Raw genomic sequence first — 6,000 nt, forward strand, 5'->3', positions numbered from 1 at the left:
CTAAACTTTGGGATTGTGCTTTAAGAAGGAGCTATTGCTTCAACATCTCTATTATTTTGCTCAACTCTTTGATGAGTGAGATTGTATGTTTGTAGGATTACAATTCAGTTACGAACTGGAATGGCACGAAGTCGCTCAGCTTTACCCACGGTGATCCCAAATGTCTCCTCCATATCCATCTCATCTGGTGCAACCCCATTTTCTAGCTTCCAATCAAAACCATGAATTAATGATCCCAGCATCAAAGGAAGCATCCGATTAGCCAATGGCAACCCAGGACAGATACGACGGCCAGCACCGAATGGAATCAGCTCAAAATCACGGCCCTTGAAATCAATATTTGATCCCATAAATCTATCTGGCTCAAATAAAGTGGGATTTTCCCACAAGGTTGGATCTCTCCCAATGGCCCATGCATTTATCAGTACTTGTGCATTTTTCGGGACATTAAAGCCGAAGAGCTGACATCTGCATCGGCCTTTTTAGGCAGCAGAAGTGGCACTGGTGGGTGCATTCTCAAGGTTTCCTTGACGATTGCCTGCAAGAATGGAAGCCGGGGAATGTCAGTTTCTTCTAATTGATTTCCCTTTCCAATGATTTCTTGGAGCTCCATTTGTGCTTTCTTTAGCTTTTCTGGGTTGTGCAACAATTCTGCCATTGCCCATTCTACGGTGGTTGATGTTGTGTCAGTTCCTGCAGAAAATAAGTCCTGCAGAGAAGAGATGTCAAATTTTTTTTTTCTTTTTTGAACGCTACAAAAACATCTCAATAACTTTTTTCGAGAGAGATACAGCAGATGACTACCAGTAGAAGATAAGGTATCATTGAAAGTTCAATTTTCTCATTTTTCTCATGATTAATGCCCAGCAGTGCGTCTAAAACATCGTTGCCTTCTTTTGATCCTGATGGCCTTTCCCCTTGCAACCTTTGGTTGATCATAATCTTGAAAAAATCTATCAGCTTTCCAAAGTGAACACTTGTACGCCGTCTGATGCCCTGTATATCGATCTTTTGCAGGAAGGGTAAATAGTCTGCAAAGTTGGGTTTGCCGACTTCTTCCAACAGGCCTCGTATTGTCTCTCGAAATTCACGAGCAATTTCAGAATCGGGATCACCCATATCAACTGAAAAAATAGTATTCGATATCAAATTGAGGGTAGTGGTGAATGCTGCGTGGCCAATGTTTACTGCTACACCATCATCGCTGCTCTTCTCAACGTAGGAAATAAGATCATTGATCTTATTTCGTCGAAGGCTTTGGCTAGCACCCAGTCTGCTGACAGAGAAAACTTGGGAATTACATATTTTGCGCAAATTTCTCCAATCAGATGATGCTGGGCCTGCTGGCAACCAAGCTACTGAATTTTCATGGTGGTTGAGTGCGCGAACTGCATCAGGAATATGGAGGCTGGAGAAACACATATCATTCTTTTGAAGGGCCTCTTTTGCCACGGCTGCTGAAGAAATGATCACTGTCGGCACTTGGCCAAACTGCAGCATCATCAATGAGCCATATTTGTTGGCAAGTTTTGCCAAGGAGACATGCGGCATGGAGCCGAGGCTAAAGAGGTTCCCAAAGATGGGTAGAGGAGGTGGCCCTGGTGGTAGTTTTGATTCATTGCCTTTCTTAGCAAAAGATCGGAGGAGGCGAACTGCAAGCAATGCTAGTACAAGACACAACATAGAACTCAGGCTATCCATGGCACCTCTAATTAAAAGTGCAGTATTGTTTTCGTTGGAAGTCTTAGGTATATAATTTTTTGTTTAACGTGGTACAAGGATATGTTAAATGTATGATTTTATATCTCCCTCCCTCATTTAACTTCCAAATATGTTGATGTACATAAATGAATGGTATTATCTATGTTGATGTACATAAATGAATGGTCTGATCTGAATCCCTTCTGAATTCTTTTATAAATCAAATTTTCTTTCCCCTTTTGTTGGCTTGTTTGTCAAAAACCTGTCACATAATTCCATTACTAACTAAAACAGTAGAACCATAAACTGGGTTGTTTGGCATCATTTTTTTGTTTTCAGTTTTTTGTTTTTTAAAAACAAAAAACCAAAAACAGAAAATAAGAAAAGGTTTTTTCACTTTTCTGTTGTTAGTTTTTAAATTAATCATAATTTCAACAAGTTTGGCTAACTTTTGATTTATTATATGACATATGTCATATGAGTTTGAAAAACAAAAAACCAAAAAAACAGAAAACCACAGCGATGCCAAACGAACCCAGTAACGTAAGTTGGAATTGACTATTGAGAGGCAGTGAAAAAAATTATCTAAAGGTAATGTTGTTTTACCATAGATTTGGGTTTATGTTAGAGGACCAATTGAATCAAAAGTTTAAGTTGATGATTGAGGCCCACAAATATGTTGTATATAGTATACTCTATTACACCCTTCACACGAGAGCTATTTATAATTGAAATAAATACTATAAGTAGATTATTGTATGCTTTAACCTATTTGAATTTTGTATGGACTAATAAATAAGTCAAATAAGTCGAGCAAACATAATTCTAATGTAATATATATTATTAAGTCATTATGTTTGATTTGTGAAATCTTTTATACAGCTACCTTAATTACTGAGTACATAAAAAATAATAAACGTGAATTATTATGTATACACTGTAGTATGTTGGATCTATGTTTTTTTTTTTTTTTTTTTTTTTTTATTGTTTTCCATGTGAATAAGCAACCAATTCCGACCTTTCATGTATTTATATACGCATTAATGCAATAATGCAATGATTTCTAATCATCAAGCTAATTTAATCATATAACAACTATAATCCACCTAACTTGAGGTTCATTCCTTTAAAAAATTAAAAATGTTTGATGGTTACGCTTATTAAGATCAGATACAAGTAATTAATTAACCTCTCGAGTGACAATTAACTGCAAGAGACATTTTTTATAATAGTGAGTTTTTAAAAGTCTAAATCAATAATACAAGTATTTTATATACTTTAAATGGTGTATTCTTGCTATCTTGTATGTCTTATACTCTTATCCTATCTTTTTTGTAGTGAGTTAAATAATACTTCCTCCGTTTTTATTTAGTTGACATGTTTCTTCAGTCACGTTTGCCAATACACTTATTCAATCATAATATCTTTAATTATCGATAAAGAAAAATTATGAAAAGTTGATATTTTGAAAGTATATAACGTGACGATAAACAAAAATTATGAAAAGTTGATATTTTGAAAGTATATAACGTGACGAATCTAACAAGATCCCACATGACTATATTTTTCATTATGTATAAAGCATAAAACACGGTCAAAGGGAGGTGTGTGAATAGTGCTAAAGTCAACAGTGTCAACTAAATAAAAACGGAGGTAGGTTTGATCAAGATTCCAACCCGCAACCTCTAACTAATAAAGGTTATACACTTACCATCTCAACCAACTTTTATTAATGTTTTAAATTGCACATAATTATTATTATATATTCCTTTCAAATTAGAGACTATTTAATTTATTTATTTTTCACAAGATTAGAAAATAAATACATATGAGGTAAAAAAAACCGTAACATCCGAGGCAACGCATAGATCATACACTAACTATACAAACAGTTGAATGTAATGATCAAAATAAAGAAGTACAAAGTACAAACTAGCAATTCGGGGCATCGCCCGGGACACACACTAGTTATGGTTATGATAAATTGATAATAGATTTTACATACTGTGTTTTCAAAAAATCATAAAATCTTTTGTTTCAACATGCTTTATCCATTGTGGTGTGTAATACCGTTATGTCGATGTGACGAAACATTATACTACTGTTTCCGTATTTGGTCACAAGTTGATTCATGCTCCCATTTTAGATCGCATGTTATTTATTGCTCTAGTAGCAGCAGCTAGCAGTAGCAGTAGTAGTGGAGTTATAAGTTATGATGTTACTGGGATAAAGAAAAAATAATAGTAGATCTTAAACAAATAAAGACATGTTGTAAACTTGCAATTAATATGAAACGGAGAAACGGATGTGAAAAGTAAGGGTTGCAATTATTACAAAACAAATGGATCTGAGTATATGACAATCATCAAGGAGACTCGCTAGGCTATGCACAGGCTCATTTTTTAATGATCGGCACGAGCTCAACATGTCACACACAACTTTTTCTTGGTCCATTCCGATCCTACAAAACATGGCCAAGTTCATCATGAGAGACATTGACATGACACGTGTGTGCCCATCTATGTATCATACTTCGTATATCATTACGCAAAAAATTATGTTTGTTTAAATTATTGGTATGAATAGAAATTACATTTTTTTTTGTATACTACCTCCATTTTATGTTATTTGCAATGATTTGACATAAAGTATGAATGCAAAGTGGTTAATCGTTGCAAATAATATGAAACGGAGGTAGTAATTAATTTTTGATTAAATTATACTACGTAATTTATAACTATAATTAAATAAATTTATTTAAATTGATCATTACAATATCATTATGGGCGCATTATTTAAATTGATCGTTTAATAAATTTATTTAAATTGATCGTTACACATAGTATGACATTATTGAAGTAATTTTGGGCGCATAGAGTTTATATGTTTCCAAAACACATAGAAGGGCACAATGACACAATGGAATGAAATTTAATAACTATAAAGATTTTTTTAGGTTTACAATAATATTTTTTATTTTATTTTATTTTATTTTATTTTATTTTATTTTATTTTTTTTTTTTTTGTGTAATAAGTAATATAGCATTTACTCTTATATAATACCATTAGATCTAGTATACGTTTATTGATAGTACAGTATTATATATCACAATGGTATAATAGATATGGATGCCATTAACATTTAATTTTTATTTGTATCATTAGAAAAATATTAATACCATTGCACTATTTAATGATATTTTTTACCTATTTTGATATTAAACGCGGGTCTAGGCCACACCCGCAAACCAAGAGAGAGAGTCCACTTCACAAGTCCAAGGAGATTCCATCCCAAAACCATATGGCAATAGGAGGAGTAGCCCCTTAGCCTTATAAAGTGTTTTAATTCTCTCTTCTTCGACCAATGTGGGACACTTACATGTGGTGACACTTGAGAGGTTTATTCTTCAACACTCCCCCTCACATGTAAGGTCCCTTTAACTCAAGGATCACTTGATCCAATTTAATTTGGCCCAGAATACTTAATGCCATTAAAGGTCCCAAACTTTGGGCCTCGCAATATACTCAAACCATTAGAGGTCCCATACCGTGGGCCTGGCTCTGATACCATATTAGCGTCGATCAATTTGGGGAAAAATATACAGAAGAAATCTAGTGAGAGAAAAACTAAGAGAGGGAAAGAGAGAGAGATTTTTTTATTATCTGTAATAATGAAAAATTATAGTAGGAGGAGTATTTATATCTCATTAATACAAGCAACAGAAAAATAATTAGCTAGGCCCACTGTAACTAATTCCTGCCAGCTGTGCTTGCTGAGAGTGCGTTGCCACGTCAGCAAGCACAGCTGGCAGGAATTAGTTACAGTGGGCCTAGCTAATTATTTTTCTGTTGCTTGTATTAATGAGATATAAATACTCCTCCTACTGTAATTTTTCATTATTACAGATAATAAAAAAAATCTCTCTCTCTTTCCCTCTCTTAGTTTTTCTCTCACTAGATTTCTTCTGTATATTTTTCCCCAAATTGATCGACGCTAACATGGTATCAGAGCTACGAAATAGTTCGTTAATGGCGAATTCAGCTTGTTGATTGTAAGTTCCTCTGTTTTCGTTCAAAGTTTTGGTGATTGGAGTTTAATTGATTGCGAATTTTTGATTGATTGTTTCTGGATTGTTTTTGGAGTTTTTCTGGTGATTATTGGATAATATTCTTGATTGGAGATTGTTGTTTGAAGTTTGAGATTGATTGTTTCTGATTTCTGGAATGGATTATTGTTGCGATTCTTGAAAATTTCTTCGCATTTGTACTGTTGCTTCGAATCGAGTTGTTGTTGCGATT

General features: G+C 34.0%; 1 pseudogene; it reads right to left on the bottom strand.

Annotated features, from left to right (window-relative positions):
* Positions 1 to 99: 99 nt before the first annotated feature.
* On the bottom strand, positions 100 to 1,701 carry LOC145598477 (geraniol 8-hydroxylase-like; annotated as a pseudogene).
* Positions 1,702 to 6,000: the final 4,299 nt, after the last annotated feature.

The sequence above is a fragment of the Chenopodium album genome, chromosome 20, assembly GCF_948465745.1.
Source record: "Chenopodium album chromosome 20, dcCheAlbu1.1, whole genome shotgun sequence".
Lineage (NCBI taxonomy): Eukaryota > Viridiplantae > Streptophyta > Magnoliopsida > Caryophyllales > Amaranthaceae > Chenopodium > Chenopodium album.